Source organism: Saccopteryx leptura, chromosome 5, assembly GCF_036850995.1.
Source record: "Saccopteryx leptura isolate mSacLep1 chromosome 5, mSacLep1_pri_phased_curated, whole genome shotgun sequence".
NCBI lineage: Eukaryota > Metazoa > Chordata > Mammalia > Chiroptera > Emballonuridae > Saccopteryx > Saccopteryx leptura.
The window spans coordinates 169,390,901-169,413,213 of NC_089507.1; the positions used below are offsets into that span (position 1 = coordinate 169,390,901).

The 22,313-nt window shown below is 40.6% G+C and overlaps 1 non-coding gene across 1 annotated transcript; it reads left to right on the forward strand.

Annotated features, from left to right (window-relative positions):
• Positions 1–16,888: 16,888 nt before the first annotated feature.
• TRNAT-GGU (transfer RNA threonine (anticodon GGU)) lies at positions 16,889–16,964 on the forward strand. Its single transcript has one exon. It is a non-coding gene; the product is annotated as a tRNA-Thr (tRNA).
• Positions 16,965–22,313: the final 5,349 nt, after the last annotated feature.

Sequence of the window (22,313 nt, forward strand, 5' to 3'; positions counted from 1 at the left end):
GACTGACTAAAAATACTGACTAAAAGAAAAAAGTATGAACTACCAAAATTGACTTGAGAAAAAAATGGAACAAATAAAAATATCAACATTTGTTAAAGAAATTGAGATGGTTATCAAAAGTGGCATCCACTCCTGAACAACAAAACATAACAAAAGAAAAAAATGACAACATGATGCAGCTCTGATCATTTTAGAAGTCATTTAAATTTCCATGTACAAAACATAAAAGTGCTGTTACATTATTTGAAAACTATTTCAGACAATAGTAAAAAAGTTAAAAGTCACTTGATTCATTAGAATGTGGTACAACTCCATAGCAATACCAAATGAAGGTAGTAAAAAATAAAGAACACTCAAATGTATACATCAATATATTTTATAAAATATTTTAAAAATATTTTAAAAATAGCATATTTAATCCATATGAAATATAGTCACTACATAGGACTTATCCCAGAAATAAAAGTTCAGTAAACTTTTGGAAAATGTTAAGATTGCGGGCAACATTCTGGTATGGGATAAAGAGGATTTCTCATGGTGTAAACACATGAAACTTGTAAGCAAACCATTTGATAATAATATTAATAAGACATAGTACATAGCTAGATTTCAAAGAATAAGATTTGTGTGCAGTGGTTTAGGTGGAGTAAAATTTTTTTTTTAATAAAATTAAAGATAAGAAGAAGCCAAGATATTCTGATTGAACCCATACTGCAGCTTAGAGGGTAAGGGCTGGAATTCCAAAGCCCAATAAAGAAAGAAAAGTCATCCTGACCCACCCAGACTGGGTGGAGCTAGGATTCTACTTCCTCAGGAAGCTACCCAATCAATGAAAAGCTTAGGACTCTGACTCCTCCCACTTGCCTTGATTAGCAGTGAAGAAGTTCACCATTGAATAGGAAACCCTGAATGGAAAATTAATAATCTGTGCCCAAGACCTTAAATTTTTTGTCATGAGGCATTTAATGGTACTTTCCCTAAATGTGTGGGAAGTCTTTCCCATAAAATTAACAACTACAAACAAGTGAACTAACCAGGAAAAAAATCCATAACTTTAGAAATCCCCAGAACTCTAGCAGAAAACAAACACAAAAGCAGGCTGGGAGGATGTTTTCACCATCAGGCTCTCCCTTCCTTAGATGGGCTTTTAACAACAACAACAACAATGGCACACTGTGTGAGGACTTTGCAAATACAATCATTTCCACAGAAAAGGACAAAGTAGTCAAAGCAACAGTTTTGGGAGCCCAGGATAGATCTGAGAAACATAATGAAATTTTTATGACATAGGTGGCCTTACACATTAGTAAGAATAAAATGAGTCCTTGAGTGAAAGCAACTGGGACAATTCACGAATACATGTACTGATCGAAAACTGGAAAAAGTAGAAATAGTCGGTTGAAAATGGGTAAAATACTGTAATATATAGTTCACAAAGGAGGACACCTGTATGACTGATAAGCATATAAGATAATATTCAACATGCTCTAATAATTAGGAAAATGCAATCGAGCAGGATAGCATTTCTTATTTATCACGCTGGCATAACTTAAGTGAAATACAAGGTCTGAGAATATCAATTGCTGGAGGAGAGATGGAGAGATGGCAGTACTCACAGACTTAGCCCTGTGAGAGAGATCATGCACTCACCTAAGGACCAGTTTATTTTTATCACATCCTAAATCCTTTCCCTTGATGTCCCTGGGCTTACCATGTGTCCCCAGACTTATACCTTCTAAAACCCTCACTCTTCCCAGATAATATTTGCATTTTAAAAAGTCCACCTGTAACATATTTGCATTTCAACCACACCCTCCCCATATCCAGCCAGGTGGGGCATGAAAGTGACTCAAAAGTTATGATGGGACCACACAATTCACGGAAGAATACACCTTTCCCTATACTCTGTCATGGCGCTGGCTGGTTTGTGACTTTGTGGAAATATATTTCAGAATTAAGCACACGTCCATAGATCAGTTATTGCATGTAATATACAGACCACCTCCATAGCAAGCTCACTTTGGCTGGTGATAAAGCCTCTCTGTAGACTGCCACCTTCTCCCTAGGAAGAAGGAAATGAATGTGACCCTCACTCCCCCAAAATCCTCTGTACATATCCACCAGGTTCAGTTGGTGTGGCTCTGAACTTGTTTTATAACTGACCCACCACGTGGGAAGACTTTTTCCACATTGAAATCAAAATGGGTGGGATTGGTTTTGTTTTATTTTAACTAGTTTTCCTTCATATGTGAGATTTCTGGCATATAGCCTGAGAAGTCTGCTGTAATGAAATGCATTTAGTGTAGAGAGGGGAAATAAAAATTTTTGTCTTCTTTTTAAATTTTTTTCCATGCCTGTAAACACTCCATTTCACCTGGCAGAAAAGTTGTTCATGACCAAAGGCTTATAGGCTAAACAGGTTTGGATCCAAAGGAAATAGAGTGCTCTTATCTTTCCTATGATGCACAGTGACTTCACATGCACTGACCCATTGACTGAGAGGAGGATGTTGTCCCCGATAGCTTACCCCAAGGGGACCTGCCCTGGGTGGACCAGGTATAATTTACAGGGTAAGTCCCCTCCAGGACCCAGGCAGGGCTGTCATTCTCAGCAGACACTGCTCTTGCAATCCATTTTTATCTGGGAATCCTTTCCAGGGACATAAAAGAATAACAGACTACAGCTTCCTGTCCTGTTTGCCACTTCTCCCTGTGGATGACAGCTTAGCGTGCAAGATGTACCGATTTTTACAGAGATGGATTTACAGGCTGGTGGTTCATGCTGTCTCAAAGTGTGATGGGGGAAGGCAATGGGGAGCAGTGTTTCCGCCTTAATCACTCTCTTGGGCACAAAACAGAAGAGCACAGGTGTGTCTGATCTCCCCAGGGGCCTGATTATCTCATGATAACCACATCCTCTGTCTTCCCTTATTGCTATTTTTTTTCCCAGGTTCAGATACAAAGAAGTGATTTAGATAATTGGATTGACTGACAAAAAACTGTCAGCCAGCCTGTACTGTGACATTCTAAAGGACAATATCCATTTTCTGCAGATTCAGCCACCAATAGGCTAGTGTCAGCAAATTCAATGTTTCCTGGACGAAGCAGGCTTCTGCAGCAGCTGCGGTGTTTACGTTCCCTGTGTCCTTTTACAGGCAATTCAAAACCTAAAGCCTATAAGCTTTCACTGCTCTTTAGAGAGATAAAGGGCACAGAGTGTGCATTACTACTCCAGAAATACGGGGCCATCAGTGTTTTATGATGGAAAGTCAGTGGCTATATGCAGATTGACCTAGTAGGTCACATGCCACAAGAATTTATCTCTTAGATTTGGGGGAGACAGGAAAAGCCTTGTGGCCAGAGGGTTGTAAGCAACAGATGAGTCACCTGCGGGATAATTTCATAACTGACTCTCAGAGAACATGATTATCAATATTTCAATCTGGTTTAATTCAAAATGAGAGATCATAATAATGGTTCTCTCTTGTTTTTTTGGGGGGGTTGGGTTCTTTTGGACTGAGTACTTTTAAAAGTCTGCTGATTAGTATAATGCTTCATGATATTTTAGAGAACAAATTAAATCAGGGGTTATGGAGAAATGAATACTAATTCAGCCAAGTATTGTTTTCTATCTGAATTAAGAGTATGAGGTGCGTGAAGTTCTAATTACAGCCATATTTAAAGGAAGAAGGGTATATAAAGCTTCCAGCTTCTATGTTCTCTCTGGTGGATATAACATAGCTTAAATTTTAAATAAATAGTCCTCTTGTAAATAAATGGTTTATTTCTTTCTAACTTAATAATTCCTAATCACTAAGAATTCTTGTGTTTGGCCCTGTCTGGATGGCTCAGTGGATGGAGTGCTGTCCCAGCATACCGAGGTCTCTGGTTCAACCCCTGGTCAGGGCACATATGAGAAGCAATCAATGAGTGCACAACTAAATGGAACAACTAAGTGAAAAAATGGGTTGATGCTTTTCTCTCTCTCTCTCTTTCTCTCTCTTACCACCCCCCACTCAAAAATGGAAAATTAAAAAAGTGAAGAATTCTCATTTTTACCTTTAAGAAAATAAAAGTCTGTGTCTGTTTTGAAGATACACTATGTGCTAAGCATACTCTATTCTGGAGGCAGGAGATGCGTTGGCAACATGAAATCTGCTCACACACATTTAACATCCTAGCCTTGTCTGTTTACTACTAGGGCTGCGATTAGGGTTTGGTTACTACCTCAATAGTGAGGACCAGGACTCTTCTGATGACAGCTCTTGGCAGCACCAAGATGTTCTGACAGCAAACTCACTCCCAGGCCATTTCCCCGGACCAATGTGCAATGGCACAGGATAGTGGAACTCTGAAGCAAAGCTCTGCAAAAATCCCACCAAGCACTGGTGGAATCAACCAAATTGATGCAATTGAAATGATGGTAACCAAGGGCAACGGATAACTCAGCCTAAATGCATGTGGATAGAGCGATTTAGTATGCCATCCATTCAAATACCAGGTGTTTTCAAGGTTTCAAGCTCGAGTTTACCTTTCTCTAAGGAGACCCCTGCATTTTCCAGTTTTTCCATATCCTTGTGTAAGTCCTCCTATAGACACAGTGAAGTCCCAATACATATGGTCAATACTACCAAAAATAACACTAATTATAATAACTAATAATACTAACCAACATTGCTACTAACAAATCCTCCCTTTTCCTCAAAACAGAGAGTTTGGGTTTTTCCCTGGTATTAAGAAAAAAATACTAGCAAGAGAGATAAATATTTAAGATAGTCACATACTTAAGCAACACGGATTTAGAGATGGATTATGATATTAAGAGTGAAGCCCCTCCCCTGGTTGAAAGAGAGTTCAGCCAGAAAACAAACATCACAAGAGAGTCATGTGACTAGGAAATAATGTGAAACATGGCAGGAGAAATGACCACCTGGGTCCTTGCAGGTGGTAACAGAAGGGCCACAAGAAAACATTCTCTTTGTACTTACAGCCAAAGAGGTACAATTGAAATAGGGTAGCATGCAAGTTCAACTGCTCTGTATCTGAGCTTGATGAGTAGGTTTCAGTCAGCTCTGGTAGCAGAAAAACAAAGGGATACATTCATTTTACTACATGAACAGGGCCGCTACCCATGGCTAGCATATTTTTGTAAAGAATATAAACTATTTTATAGTTTATCTTTCTAATTTTCCAGTAAGTCCAGGTTATTGATGGTAAAATGACTCCATGCAAATACATATTAAGTTTTCATTTATTTTTTCTGCACTATTCCTGAACACCTGAACGAAACATTTCATGAATGGAAAGTTAATCTACCTAGGCCTGGATGCCTACAGCATTATAAGAAATTAGACCCTGTCTTGGATTTAGTCGACCACATAGGAGCGAGCATTGTGCAGAAAGGTTAGGAAGGTTAGGATACTGACTTGATCTCAAAGTCCAGAGCTTGATCTATAGTTGAAATAATCAGGGTGCTTTGCTTTTTTTTTTTTTTTCTTTTCATTTGAATGAGTTCAAATCACTGGCTTACTCAGTTTTCACCCAGAGCTTAAGACACTGAGGAATGCTCAGGGCGCAAACCTTTAAAAGCAAAATGATTATTTCTGATGACAAACGTTCTTAGTGACATCAGAGATGCAGCCATTGTATAAGTTCTGTGTCTCTGGAAATGCACTTAGGTATAGCTGGATTTGTGCACAACTGTTTATAATACAACTTACTCATTGTTCTTTATTGAATTTTTTTTTTGTAAGCATACAAACAAGAAATTTAGGTAGACAGGATTTAAAATATTTAAAGTCTTTTGGGTTTTCTTGTGAGAAGCTCCATTCAAAATGATTTTTTTTTTTACATTTTAAGATATAAATATGTTTGTAGACATTCATTAAAGGTGAAAGAAACAGGCGAGATCAAGATTAATAGTCATTACTCAACAGTGAATAGTCATATTCAAACAGTGGTCGGGACTGTAATGTAAACTCTAAGATGACATGCACCTTGGCCATTTAATTCATGCCTCTGGAGAAATAAGTGGCTTCACAGGAGGTCAAGTAAGAATGCAATGCAAGTGCAAAGCAATTATAATTTGAGAAGTGGGAACAGTTGTGTGCATGGACATTAGTATCTTGGCTTCCTTTATGCTTTACATTAAATATCAGATAAAACAGATAAAAAAGTAATGCTTATGAAACATGTTCAGGGTATAATAAAATCAATACAACCATGATTCATTCTTCCACCACCCTCTTTAGGAAAATAGCATGTTATAATTGTTCTTCTGCCAGGAACCTTATGTGTACGTGAAAAGCTTAAAAACACATAAAAATACTATTTGATTGAGTGATGTAGCTAATGAAAGGAGAGTGAATTATATTCCTGCTGATATACTTATTTGTCATATTTTTAAAACTAAGTTAATGAAAGGAGATTTTGGCTTTGCAAAGCTTTGGTATCTCATCAACACGGATGTCCACAAGCAGACGATCTCCCAGAGTCAGGCACAGCCAAGGTCCTCACACTTACATTCAGAATCCAGTCAGAGATCCCTTCGTTTTTATAGCAATGCACAGAAATCAATCTTGTTGCGCGGATCATTCCTTCCCATAAGCACAAACCACCAACAGTCAAGCAACATCCAGACTGTGTTGATTCTTTACTCTGAAGTTTTCACATTGGTACTTTTTTTTATAATCTATGTTCTCTGCATTGCCACTTTCCTATTGTCTGTTCTCCCTGTTGCCTCTCTATTATTCCACCATAAAGAGTCAGCGTAGGGAAGCAGGCCACTTTATTTCAACTCTTTCTCCTGCGGGATTCCGAGCTAAGCTCAAGAGTAAATGGGTTTTCTTGGCGTTACCACATGGATGTGGCTCCCTCTGAACCGGCCCAGGGCTATGGGGGAGGAGACAGTATGGTCTGACTGTAAATGAAGAAAAACAGGGAAAATTAAGCAGAGCATCCTGTTTACTTGCAGTTGGAAAGCCCAGCAGAACAACCTGCTATGTAAGCCACAGCCTTGTTTTTGGACAGATTATGCATTTCGTTAGCAAAAAAGGTGGTTTTTAAAAGCACCTTTTTGAAAAAATAATCACTGGACATGAAGAAAAAAGATCATCATTTTAGGGACCATTCCTGGAATGGGCAGACCTCTTGATTTATTTTAACTGCTTGGGCAGGGATATTTCAAAGACACAGTCTCTGGGTCCTTTGGCACCAGGACTGAACTGGGCAAGCGTTGTACCTTAAGTTCTTCCCTTGAGGAGCGTCAGCCCTAGGCTCCTTCAGCCATTCTTTCAGTGGTTCTGGGTATGAGTAAGTCGGCTGATTATCCCGCCTCTGTAAACAACTGGGAGTTATTACAGATGGAGACAAAAATTTTGTGGGGTGGTGTGGAAATTTACAGTGGAAACCTTGTAAAGCTATGCACAGACTCTATATGTGGGGGGGCAGTCTCAGCTTGGGACGGTGCATAGGACATTGGCCTTGCACTTTGGTCCCTTCTGCAAGGCAGATGGAATAATAGGCTTAATTTCAAAAGAGACTGAAGAATTTAAAAAAAAAAAGCCTAGGGAAAGAGAAAGAGAGTTGAGGTCTATTAAGTTTGGCTTAAAGTCAATCTCAGAGTAGAAAAACAAAGGGGCAATTTCCCAGATGGGCTTGAGTCTATGGATTTCTAACTGGTAGAAGTAATTTTTAATAAAATGGTAGTAAAATGTTAAAATACTCATTTCATAAAACATCAGGAAGCTAATGAGAGGCCCAAACAAACATTGAACATAGAATGGAGGTAAACTGATGGTTAAGGAAATGTGCCCCAGGTTAAACTGCAAAAATATTCAAGGTTGCTAGAGTGGAGAATGTACTAACAACATTTGAACTAGTGAGGCACAAAGGATAGGCATCTTTTGGGGAGCATTGGGTGGTGGCATTACTGTTAGAGTGAAAAGTGACAAGGCACATTGCTAAAGGAGCCAGAAGGGCAAATAAGCACAACAGAAGAAACACCATGACAAGCAGTGGGGACAATTTTAGGACCAGCACACCTGAGATACTCCCTGAGGAATTCCTAAAAGCACTAGAAAGAATAGTTAGGGACAATTGCCTAGCAAGTAGCTCCTTTGTTACTATTTACTTTTCCCTGACTCTCTATCCCATTCCACTGTCTCATCTTGGAAACCAGTTGAAATATGTGACTGTGTGAGCATGTCTCTTGACTTGTCTATTAAAGACTTATTGAAAAGTAAAAGTGTAACCAATCAGCTAACTACTAATGTGTCAAGTAACTTCCCTGACAAATCCTGGGACAGATTTGCCAAAATGTAGCTGTTATTTTGGTCCTGTGGAGCTAGGTTTTCTTGAATTTTCATACTTCTAAAGCAAATGTTTCTATATAAAGCCTTATCTCAGACCCTTGTCTCTCCGCACATTGCTAAGCCAGAAAGTGCGACGTTCGGTCCTGGAGTAGAGTGGCATGCACAGGGAGCCACTCTTAATGACCTTCTTGCATTGACCGGGGTCCTTACTGATTTTTCCCAGCTCAGGATTCTGCATTATAAAAGTTCTTCAATCCTTGAGCCCAGATTGGACTCATACTCATTCTTTAATTTCCAGGTAAATTAGTGGAATCAAAACTCAACTAGAAATCAGAAAAGTTAGATCCTAATTCTATGACTAATTTCACTCACTGTGGGATCCTAGGCAACTGACTGGTATTCCCTTTTCTTGGCCAGACTTATCCGGGGACTGGAGATGTTAAAAGTTTGAATGAGAGGCCCTGGCCTATTGGCTCAGTGGTAGAGCACTGGCCTGGCATGTGGAAGTCTTGGGTTCAATTCCCAGCCAGGGCACACAGGAGAGGCGCCCATCTGCTTCCTATCCTTTCCCTTCTCCTTTCTCCTGTCTCTCTTTTCCCCTCCCACAGCCAAGGCTCCATTGGAGCAAAGTTGGCCAGAGTGCTGAGGATGGCTCCATGGCCTCTGCCTCAGGTACTAGAATAGCTCCTGTTGCAACAGAGCAACACCCCAGATGAGCAGAACATCACCCCCTAGTGGGCGTGCCGGGTGGATCCTGGTTGGGCACATACGGGTGTATGCCTCTCTGCCTCTCCTCTTCTTACTTCTGAAACAAAAAAAAAAAGTTTGAGTGAAGTGAGAAGAACTTCTCTTTTAAAGAAGTTAGAAATACTCGCCGTAACTTAGAGAATATATTTTGAATTATATATTTAAATAAAAATATTCATGCATATCATGATTATTAACTTTCATTGCCATCATAATAACCAGAACCACAGACTCTTAAGAGCTGGGAGAAACCTTAACATTCACAGAGGACAATAGTCTCCAAATTCTTTACTTTGTCAGCCAAACCCTTCATCAAAGTAAGTCCCATTGAGAAGTTGGACATTCACACCTGGTCTGGGTAGAACAGATCTAAGATTAGAAGTCAGCGGAGTGAACTTTCCATGAACGCACAAAAATCCATTCCTTCTCCCAGTCCTAGCAACCCCCCAGGCATCCCCATCTCCTGCACACACTGAAGAGCCTCACTTCTCCTGCAGATAAGATTCTGAAATGCAGGGAAATTGCTGTTCATTCAACACATGCATGCTCAGAGATAAACTGCTCAAAAAAATTATCCAATTAACTAACAACAGAATGAATACTGGGCCTCAGCATGTCTCCTCAGAGCTCTGCACCCCTTCCTGTTTGTTCACTGCTTCGCTTTATGATCACGGAAAGATATGGACCTAGAAGAAAAGTAAACTCTTCAATAGTTTGGTAGCAGAGTAAGTTGCTAATAATTTATTGGACGTAGAGACTGCATTCTTTCATCTTTATATCTAAGATGTGTCCAATCAAAAAGGAGGTCTATCTGCAGCTGTCCCTGACAAGGAATGGTTATCCATCTAAGCAGATTGTGGGAAGACCATGCTTTTCTGATGCATCCCCATTCACCAAGGCAATTCAGCTCCCTGAAACCTGCCTGAATATATGTGGGGCTTAACTATTTCTGTTTTTTTAAATCACTTTTCTTCTCAAACAAACAAACACAAGCAAATCAACTTCCCATTTGTGTCTTTTAATATCTCTAATAAGACATGGTGAAAATAATTGTCAAATCCATATTCTGTGTATAATGCCGTAAAAACAAACCCCTCTGAGAAAGGGAGTGACTGGACCCTCTCTGATGGAGGACATGCTAACAAAAGGAGGACATTTCAACACATGTGTAATGCCTACCATATGCCCAGTTAAAGATCCAGTTAGAAAGTATCTGGACTGAATAAGCAATGGGCAAAGATTTTCTCTAGCTCTTATTTCTCTCTAGGAATATCACCCAGGAAAATGTGTGACTTGGTTTCTACGGGATCAAAAGCCAATAATTCAAAGGTTTGGAACGCACTAGAAAGAAGAAGATCTTACAAAGCCAAGCAAAACACAACCAGAAGGTCCTTAACCAGGTCATTGGTCTAGGAGTCCCACAGAACTGTACATTTACATCTCTTTCTTAATTTGTGTTTTCTGCTTTCAACAAATGTCCAAACAGCTAAAGGGGGATATGATACCACTAACATATGTTTAAAGATATATTTTGTTGATAAAATGTTTGTAAAACGATTACTGCTTATGAAAAGAAAATAAATAACAAACTTTCTAAAACTAAAACAAGATCACTGAGATATTGAATAGAAAATTTTCTATCTCATTTTCTATTTGAAAATCTGGGTTTAGAATATTTCTCCATGATGACAGTAAGGTAACGTGATGATACAAAGCACTCTGTTGGGGCAACACTAGAATCTATGTAAACACAATAAATTTAAAAAAAAAAACACCACAAAGCACTGTGGACTGGGAATTAGAACTGTGATCTAGATTCTTCTGCTGCCTATTAACTAGATGAGTGACCCAAGCAGTTCTCACCATCCCCTGGGTGTCAGTTTCCTGTTTTGTGAAACAATAAATTTGGACTAAATACATTAACAATCCTTCTAGGTTGAAAATTATTTGAGGCTTGTTATTATTACTATTGAAATGACTAATATCCTATGGCATGATACATATTATACATGGTAGAATTATTAGACTCAAATAGCTTTCATGTGTGATGTCTTGATATGACCATGAAAACCCCATGGACTTAGGTAAGAAAGAACTTAAAAATGAGTAAAGGGAATCTCAGAGAAGTTAGGTGGTAGGTCTTTCAGATGCCAATAAGGAAAAGAAAAATCATGGCTTTAGATTTTCTATTGAGATGACTGCTGTGCAAAAATCACTTACTTCTGCCACATGGACTGAAATCCAGGTCTAGTGCCAAAGGGAGAGAGTCACACGGTCTCCCTTAACCCTGCCCGCTGTTCCCTCTATTGCTCCCCAACCTAGAAATTATACTTATGAAGTGACTGGCTGCCACAAGTTCAATAGGCAATGAGGAGGAGAGTTAGAACAGCTGCCATTCAAAAGTGGTTCAGTACCAGCTTGGTTCTGAAAATGACACATAAGAACATTCGTATATTTGGAACAGACATTTTTTCCCCTATGCTTACCTAATTCTACACCAATGAATCATTTCCTTGGGAATGAAATCACTAAGGGTTGGGTAGCTTTTATTCTGAAGAAAATGATCCAAAGCCTGCAGTAAGATAGACATGCTTCTTTCTGGGAGGCGCAGGTAGCGTTTGGGGAATGTGGGTGTAGGTGGAAACCTTAGGATACCTGCTTCCCCTTCTACAAGCTTCAGCATGGTGCTGTGTGAGGAGGTCCAGTGGGTGACTGGAAATCCCCTTACACCTCACACCCAGAAACATTCTTTGGAGTACATTACGTAAGAGTGAAGTCATATTTAAGAAGTCTCTGACTATGAGACTCTGCACTATCTTTTCTGTATCAAAACTCCGTTAGAGAAAGGCCCTAACTCCAGATCTTGGCAGTTTTATGTAGTACCATCTGACACACAAAAGCACACATGCACACATTCATGCACATGTGCACGCAGGTAGGCATACCCTTACCCTTTCCACATCCTCAAACCCAGGAGGACTAAGGGAAGGGAGTCTGGGTGCCCTCTCAGGTGCCCCGGCTCCATGCAACTTGGTAACTGCTATCCTCCCACCTCCAGAATGTCCTCAGAACTCTGAATTTCAAATTGATATATCCATTTCTTTATTTTTTCACTGAAACAAATTGTAGTTGGTCAGAGGCTGCCATATTCTGCCTTAAGACTGCCGAATTTGAGGCGAGGGCCTTCTGGAAAGGACATATCAAAGGCTGCACTCTTGGGATGGAAGTAAGTCACTAGGATATCTAGAATAAGTGCTTAGCTCTCAAACCAAGACTGCTGACGGTGGACAGCCCTCTCTCTTGGCTTGACATGTACTGCTAAACACTTGGGTTTACTTGAAGTATTCTTTGAAGGATCTCTGATGACTATTACTTCTTTTTGTTGTACAGATGTATTGTTGAGAAAACAAAATGGGGCTTATAAATTTCCATGATCTTGAAATGATGACACATTTAATTCCTAAGAGTAAGACAAAACATGCCAATTATTTTAGTCTGCATTTTAAAATTATTTTAAAAACATCAGGTTGTAGGTACACTTTTATGGCTTAAACTAATTTAAAAATATGTACAGGGCAGGTCTACCTCCTGCCCTGTCCACAGTCACTGTCCCACACTTCACCATCTCATCCCAAAGGTAGCCATACTTAGTCGTTTTTGTATATAGTAATACTTCTTCACAGACAAGTAGAAGCAAATACAGAAATTCAATTTTTTAGTCTTAATTTTATTGGGGTAAGAACAGCTTTTCAAGTGCACAACACATTACTACACAACAAATCTCTAGGATTCGTTCATCCACATAACCAGAACACCATACGCAGTGATTAGCAGCTCATTTTCCCGTCTCTCCTGTCTCTATCCCTTTGTACCTGTTAGGCTGGCTATAATAACAAAACAAGTGAAAAGTGTCAGTAGGATGTGGGGAAAGTGGAACCCCTGTACACTGGTGGTGGGAATGCAAATTGGCACAGACACTATGGAAAACAGTATAGAAGTCTATCAAAAATTAAAAATAGAATTAAAAATTAAAAATAGAATTATCATATTATCTAGCAATTCCACTTCTGGGTTTATCCAAAATATTGAAACGAAAACCGTAAAGATGTGTGAGCACTCCCATGTACACTGCAGCACTCTTCACAATAGCCAAGAGGTGGAAACAAACCTAATATCCATCGACAAATGAATGGATCAAGAAAATGTGATATGGACCTATAACGGAAAGTTATTCAGCCTTAAAAAACAAAGGCGATCCTGCAATATACAACAACATAAGTGAACCTCGACGATATTATGCTCAGTGAAATAAGCCAGTCTCCAAAGGATAAACACTGCATGCTTCCACTAATATGAGGTATCTGAAATAGTTAAATTCATAGACAAACAGAGCAGAAAGATGAAAGATTTACTTCCTCCCTTTCTTACATGAATGAGAATATAGAATATATTCTGTACTATACCTTTCTGTTTTCCACTTAAATATATCCTAGGTATTCTTCCAAACTGGGGCATAGAGTATTTTTTTTTCCATTCCTTCTTACACCTCTAGAGTATGTTTAATGCAGTTGTTTATTCGGCAAACTCTTCCAGAGAAAGGTGATTTTGATCAGGGTGGTTTTGAGATCTTAGCTTGTAGGCACTTAGACTTTTGAGATTACAACTCACACAGTATAAAACACAATAAAATGACCAACATTCGCTATGGTATTGTAACTAACAGATTTTATAGAATTTAGCTTTTGATATTATTAATTTTTTTTTTTTTTTGTATTTTTCTGAAGCTGGAAACGGGGAGAGACAGCCAGACAGACTCCCGCATGCGCCCGACCGGGATCCACCCACCAGGGGCGACGCTCTGCCCAGCAGGGGGCGATGCTCTGTCCCTCCGGGGCGTTGCTCTGCCGCGACCAGAGCCACTCTAGCGCCTGGGAACCATCCCCAGTGCCCGGGCCATCTTTGCTCCAATGGAGCCTTGGCTGCGGGAGAGGAAGAGAGAGACAGAGACGAAGGAGGGGGTGGGGGGTGGAGAAGCAAATGGGCGCTTCTCCTATGTGCCCTGGCTGGGAATCGAACCTGGGTCCCCCGCACGCCAGGCCGACGCTCTACCGCTGAGCCAACCGGCCAGGGCGATATTACTAATTTTGATTTTATAATTTTAATATTTTGGAACCAAATACATACTTTCTCCATTATCAAATAGATTAACAAGGTTTTAAGGTTTTCATTTTCTTTCTTTTTTTTTTTTTTTTTGAAAGGGTATAGGTCCCAAGCCCTCAGCAGGAGAGAGTTTCGATTTTATTGGGACATCGCTGGTCCAGGCTCATCCATAGATATTATAGTCACGGTTGCAATATTTTAAACCCTTCACTTTCATTTCTCTACAAAATACGGCATCCAGGATTCCAGATTCATAATTTGTTTTGCTCTACTTTTCTGAAAATGTGAAATGTAGAACACTTTGATGCCTGGGTAACCATCACCCAGCAAGGGGGGTTCTGGAAGGAAGTGGCTTGCTCTGCCCGAAGTGAAGATGGCCGCACACCATCATGTTCAAGGGAATTAGAATACGTTTAAAATAGATCTCAGGAGAAATAATTTGGTTGAAACTCATTACCAGCTCCAAAAGTCTGAAATTTGGTGGCTAGTTATTTTTAACTTGTACATATGTGTCTAAATGGCTATCTATCTGTGACAAATTTGTGGGAACTTCATTCTGAAGAGCTTTTCTATTGTTATTGGCTGGGGCTGTGCTAATCTATTGGAGAGGAAGTAATTTTTATGTCTGCATGGATGTAGGTTTCATTTCTACTTGGGTCCGATAGGTTTCTGCAGCAAATCTGCTACAGATTTAGTACGTAGGTTTAGCGCATTTCAGCAAGGAGAGGGGACCAGGAAAGAGAAGGGAAGGTGGGTGGATGGTATTAACTTCTCTATCCCTGATCCTGTGTTGCAACAGCTGAGATACAAGCTCTTCTGATGGGGACATGATTTGTCTGAGCATAAAAATGACTCAAATCTATAGCTTTGACTTTTCTCATATTTTTCCCACGTTCTTATTTAATTATACTATTATATGTATTAAAGTAGTAAGGGATACTAGTGCCCGCATGATGCTGATATATCCACAAGCTATATGTGAGATCTAATAAATGACACGCCGAAGAAGTCAGCCAGCAGCATAGGTAGTCTGATTCTTTTCTACGTCTTTATTCATTTTACCTTCTTCTGTAAAGTAAAATTGATTGTGCAAATCTATCGCTAGGCCCCATGTCCATGCTAATGTTAATTATGTAGAAATGGGGAAATCCAAAAGTCATATGAAAAAACTTTGATCAAAGTAATCACAAATTATTGGTTTCTTGTTAAAGGAACCTCATAGAGCATTCAATCTGTGACCACAAGTTACTGTGACAAATAACAGCTTTAGTCTTTAGGTTGTTTATCTTTGAACCCAGAATGAAAGAGAGGTGTGTTTTTCATTTTTTGGTTGTTTTTTCTTTTTTGAGGAATTTTCAGAAAACAACTGACTCAGAGCTTATAGTAAAGACCCCTGAAGACATGGTTAGTTCACGGTAACTTCTTTTATCAAGTATTTTTTTGAATATAAGCAGCAATTATCCCTCCGTCAGAACTCCTTATTTCTGGAAAGTTTAGACACAGCACAGAATTCATAAAATACCCTTGTTTTCTATCGAGAGTCACTTGTACTTAAAGTATCAACACATGGAAGATATTGTTAGAGAGCCTACTAGATGCCTATGATGTGTCAGGCACCCGGACATTGAGATGCAACTTTCTGAAAGAATCCAAGTTCCCATATTTCCTTCTCCATAGCTTTACTGTCTCACTGAAGTGTAGCAATGCCTAGCAGACGCTGGGGTGGAATGCAGAAAGCCAGGTAACCTTTCCAAGCAGACATACAGGGATACTCTGGATGGAAACTCTTAAAATTCCATACTGTGTGTTCAGGCAAAACAAACCATTTTAGAATGAACAGTGACAGATCAATTTTTAATGGTAACTCTATTATTTTTCTCTATTATGAATACTACTTTGTAGCAGACCATGAAAATTATGTTGACATTTGAAAACCATGTGATTAATTGTAGCAGAACAAACATTCGGAGCTAGGCCTCCATTTAGGAAGGTGATACCAAGCATGGGCCCTGATTATAATATTACTGGCATACTACAGCATTTGCCTTTTTTTATTCTTCTTCTTAAAACTCCACTCAATGTTAAAGATCCTAGGTGTGCCAATGATGAATTGATACACATTGGTGGCACAACGGGTTGTGGAGGTGCCGTTCTGAAAACACAGCAATTCATTCAACTAAAATCTAAGTACATCTCAGAAATGAAACCGAATAGCCTTGCAACTCTAACGAGATGTAACACAGGCCAAAATGGCCAAATGATGTTTATAGCTTCTAATTTCCAATAGTCTCCCAATTTTGCTGAAAGAGTACACAAAGCAGTCACTGTGTATCAAAGCACACATGTAAAAAATGTTAGTTTTAATGCAACACAGCACTAGCATCTGAACTTTTTTTTGTTTTATGAAAAATGGACATTTAGAACTGTAGCCATAAAGTATGAAATGGGCTTTCATAACTTTAACTGTCCAGGTTAAAGAATAGGGAGGCATCCACTATGTAAAGACCTGTCTAATCTCCAGATACTCAGTCCAATTGCCCCATTTTCTTTGCTAGTCGTACCACTTTTTAAGGGTTTTGAATATAATATGAAGCAGAGCACCAAAGTGTAAAATCATATACTTATTACTGCCATGCACAAGTCACTGAAGTTACAAGATCTGAAATGCAGGCCCTGGCCAGTTGGCTCAGTGGTAGAGCGTCGGCCTGGTATGCAGAAGTCCCGGGTTCGATTCCCGGCCAGGGCACACAGGAGAAGCGCCCATCTGCTTCTCCACCCCTCCCCCTCTCCTTCCTCTCTGTCTCTCTCTTCCCCTCCCGCAGCGAGGCTCCATTGGAATAAAGATGGCCCGAGCACTGGGGATGGCTCCTTGGCCTCTGCCCCAGGCGCTGGAGTGGCTCTGGTTGTAACAGAGCGATGCCCCGGAGGGGCAGAGCATCGCCCCCTGGTGGGCAGAGCGCCCCTTGGTGGGCGTGCCCGGTGGATCCCGGTAGGGCGCATGTGGGAGTCTGTCTGACTGTGTCTCCCCGTTTCTAGCTTCAGAAAAATACAAAAAAAAAAAAAAAGATCTGAAATGCACAGGGTTTGTAAAATCTACATTTTGCTTTCTTATTTCACAAGAGAGAGAAGAAAACTGGGTTAATTTATGAGAAAAAAAAATTCTGAGGAGAAAAATCAAACTAGATGCCTGACAAGGTGGTAGTGCAGTGGATAGAGCATCAGACTGGCACTCGGAGGACCCAGGTTCAAAACCTTGAGGTAGCCAGTTTTAATGCAGGCTCATCCAGCTTGAGTGTGGGCTCACCAGCTTGAGCATGGGGTCGCACTCGAAGCCCAAGGTCACTGGCTTGAGCAAGTAGTCACTCACTCTGCTGTAGCACCCCCACCCCCAGTCAAGGCATATATGAGAAAGCTATCAATGAACAACTAAGGTGCTGCAAGGAGGAATTGATGCTTCTCATCTCTCTCCCTTCCTGTCTGTCTGAACCTATCTGTCCCTCTCTTTGTCTCTCTCTCTGTTTCTCACACACACACACCAAACACACACACACATGCACATACACACACAAATTAAGCTATTATAGAACCTAGATTAGGATGCAGCCACCAAATTAGCTTGCTCCACTAGGAATATGGCAATCTCTTGGAGTCTGTGTCCACACCAAAATTGAGTGCATTTATGATCTCTGCTTTCAATCTAGGTTAAAAGAAAGCATCGCATACTAAAGAAGTGAGAATAAATAAGATCGTACTCATAGTGTAAGGGGAGCTATGCTGAATGGTACAGTTTTATGTGAGAAAAAATACAGTTATTGAGACAATCTCCATAAAGCCCTTTAATGTGTTTTTTTTTTATCAGTGACAGAATTAGATCTTTAGTCCATAAGTCTAGGATGTATATGTGTAAATTTTTAAGAGTAAAAATTTTCTACAGAAAAATAAAACATCATATTGAAGAAAAAAATAGTATGTTTCTATGTAGGTTTAGGCTGGTGATTTAATATCAATATGTCCAAATTCTAGAAAAATGTTTTAAAAAACTTATTTTTATTGGCTGTTGATGAGTTGTCACCCTTCTAGTAGTATTCAAAGCTTCACTAGACCATTAAGGGAAATCTTAAGAAAAATAGTGTTTGGAGAATAAAAGAAGAAAAAAACTATTTCAATTCTTATATTTTATTGCAAAACCATGTTAATGTTTATGAATCACTATTTCTATTTTTATTTTGGCACATACTTTTGGTACAAACTGTTTCCTTGTCATACAAATGGGAGTTTATATATTCATATGTATCTTTCGGTAGTGAACAAGATAAGAAATCATGAGACCTGCTGTAGCTCAGTGCCTGAATATGGAATGAAACAAAATGAACAGAATTTAGAGAGTCAAGTTATCATTATAGTTTTATATACGTTATTATGCTTAGGTCAAATGTTTTATATATATCAAGATATTATATTTCTTATAAAAAAGTGGAAAGCAACCTGATGTGTTTATTTGCTCTGTTGTCTCTATAAGAATCAGCCTGTAGAGATTCAAGGAAGCTTCACGTTTGAACTCTGTCTGTGTGTCCTGTGGCTTTTAATTACGCACGTGTGGATGACTTTCTTCTCACTCTGATGGTGGGGAAGTACTTACTTTTGTCTTTGGCGTTCCTTATTCACTACAATGCTCCTCGAGGTAGATTAATTTTTAGTTACATTTTTTTCTTTTCTTTTTTTCCCCCTCTTCTACCTCCTCTAGCCTCCTTCCCTTTTGCAATCCCCACACTGTTCTGTGTCTATGAGGATTTTTTTTTCTTTTGCTTAATCCCTTTACCATTTTCAACCAGCCCCCAACCTTATTCTTGCTACAGCTTTTGAACTTACAGTTTTAGAATCTGAGGAGCATGTGCCCACGAATTCTGCAAAAATTCTGTCCCATTATCTCTTTTAACATTGCCCATGAAGGAGGGTAATTTGTTTTCCTAGTGTGTTTCATACTATTGTATTGAGAGTTCTTTAGTGGGACTTAGATCTCTCTCTATCTCTCTTTCTCCCTCATTCTCTCCTTCCATTTCTCCTCTTCTTTATGGGATGACTTGTAGGAAAATCATTCTAGAACAGTTTTGCATTCACTTTTGGGACACACTGCAGTGGCACTATACCAGCAGTGCCGTGGCATTGACCTCAATAACAGTTTGGGGGTTCAGACCTGTAAAATTCTTAGGAGTTGTTGTGTGATTTTATCTAAGTTGTATTTTTATTTTGTTTTGTTTTGTTTTTGTCGTTGTTCATTGCAGCCAGAGCCTTTGCAAATTTAGATGAGTGTCCTTAAGTTTGACTTTTTTCTCACCTCCTGAAGTTGCTGTCTTTCAAGAAGCCCAGCTTTACGTAGTGGTCTCAGTTCTAACACATTGATTTGTAACGTTTCTGATACAACATAACATCCCAAGTTCTAGGTCACTGGGCCTAATGAAGACCTCTCTCAGCTTCTGAGGCCTCACATGCCTGTTAACATTGGTTTTCAGTTTCTAATTTGTTTCTTTAACTAGACAACATTCTTCTATATAGGCTCAGCCCCCTCCAAAATGTTAAAAACAATTTTGTCACATTTACCCAGAATGTACAGATGATTAGAGTAAAGGATGTTTTGAATTACTGTAACTGTCTACATTGCCTACAATATGTATGATTTGTATATTACTCAACATACTCACCTTCGACTCTCAGGCAATAAATAAAGGTCCCCCTGGATGAAAGAACCCTGAATTCATTGTGAGGGTAAACACATGCTCCCCAAGGTGAATTGACCACATTTCTGAAGCAACATCCTATGAGCCATCTAGTCAGTTGCCAGCAACCTTTGGTGGACGCAGCTCCTGCCATGTTGGCGGTCAGAGACGAGGCCAACGTGCTGTGCTCTTCCAGGGTTGAAGTTTGAGACTATTGCTATGTTTCTCTTCCTATTAGGTCAGGCTGCCATGTTCTGCTCCTTCCCCGGATGCTTTTTACACATCCCGTCCCTGGAGAGACGTGAGAGGCAGTCTGGAAAAACATCAGTGCTCTGTGTGTCAGAGCCTGCTTACACAGGATGCCAACAGATGGCAATATTTTATCATTATTACACAGCCCAGGGACCCTTCATCTGTGGCCTCAGGGAGCAGGAGGAGTCGGCTCTTTGGTGTGGCACATGTCACCGAAGCTTCACCCCCCATTAACTGTACTGTTGTTTGTGATTGTTAAGCTGCGTGTCTCGCCGTGTGTCACATTCTTGACTGGTACAAGGGTCCATTAGTAAGTAGCCTCTGAGCACTGTGAGTCATAGAAGGCCCTGTCCTTGGAAAAATAAACACTGCACATTCGGCGGAGATTAGAGCCACTGGCTGGTAGTGAACTGGATGGCGTTTCATGTAAAAGGCTGTTTCTGCGATTCATCAACACCCCCCCACACCTCAATCAATACACTAAAATTCACATGGCTGCTTCATAGCCCTTCCCACTCACAAACCCGAGTGGGGCACCCACACTGTTTCTGGTGCCAGGCAGGGCTGGGTCATGGCAGTGGCAGGAAGGGGGGTGTGCAAACGTGAGCCAGAAATCTTAACACTATCAGCAGCTCTTAGGAAGTCAATGTTGTCATTTCAAATCAGATTTGTTTTGGATTTTTAGACACATTTTTTTCTTTTCCAGAGATGTTGTCCTTATCACCTCCTCCTTCCTGTCGTTCTTTATATTTGTAAACGACATTCCCTTCCTTTTTTCTTTTTCTTATATCTCTCGTGACTTCCTTGGCTTTGCCTGTTTCCATCGCTGCGTTTTTGGTCTTCCCATATCATTCTTCATCCGGGTTCACTTTCTCTCCAACTTGCACATCCAAATCGGGTCAACCAAGACTTCGGCCTGAGAAAGGCTTTCCGGGTCTTGCTAATTGGCATCTTGCCAACCCCACCCACCCAAGGAACTGGAGTGAACCAGAGAATCCCCTCCAGCCACTACGCAACCTGTGTTCTAACTGCAAGTCACCTACTGGGGAGACACTGGCCCCGGGACTAAGAAATGCAGTCCCAGCTGAGCTAGGGCGAGTGCGGGGTTTCTCTATGGAAATGCAGCTTTGGAGGCTGTATTTTAATCCTGGAGCCCCTTAGCCATCTGCCACATGCTCTGTTTGCGTTTTTCTTTTCTAATTTCCTTCTCTGTTTGGATGTGAAATCCTGGCATCTCTTCCAGGAAGCCAGGGGCAGGGAGGGGCGGCAGGCCTGCTGGGAGGCATGCGGGAGGCGGCAGAGTGTCTTCACAGACCATCTACCCCACTCCATGCAGGGTCGTGACCATGTAGTCAAACAACCCAGGGTCAAAGGGGAGAAAACAGATGGGGCCCATTGGCGCCCAGCTCCCACACCTTCTCTCCAAACCCGTGCCAGAAAGCGGTTTTCCGTGAAAGCAGATTTCCGAAGCCTGTGCTTTTGCAAACATTCATTTCTTCGGCTTCTGAGAAGTGGGGTTGCGAGGGTTGGGGGGGTAGGCGTTTGCCATCACACAAGGTTTTATTGAATGTCCCCCTTGTTGTTGTTAGAACTCATGCTGATAAAACCATGCTCCATAAATCGCCCCGATACACATCCCCGGAGCAGCACCACGGGGCAAGCTCAGGCCGACGCTCCCGGGGCAATAAACCGGGGACCGCCAGCAACCGGCCGCCATTCATTTCCCGGTAATGCGCTCTCTCCCTCTCTCTCGCTAGGCAGATTTTCCTCGTGTTGAAAGGGAACCTCTGGTCAAAAGTCAGCAAGCAAAGCTGTAGAAAGCTTTGATAGTCAGTGAAGTGAATCATGGCTACACAGGGCAGAGGCATGTACCAATGGGGCCTCTTGCTGGGCGGACCTCCCTCTAAGAGCAACTTCTGGTCATCAGTCACAGGGGCCCCCAACGAGGTCTGCACAGCCAATGGTTTCGCCAGCTCCACGGTGCCGGGGTCCCAAGTTGCCCTTTTCCACAGGTATTGCTAAAGCAAATAGCAGACGGTATTTACTGGGTGTGATGCTTTCAATCACATTAATCTAGCCAGTAAAAAAATTTATGACCAATAAAAATTCCACTGTGACATGGTTGATTG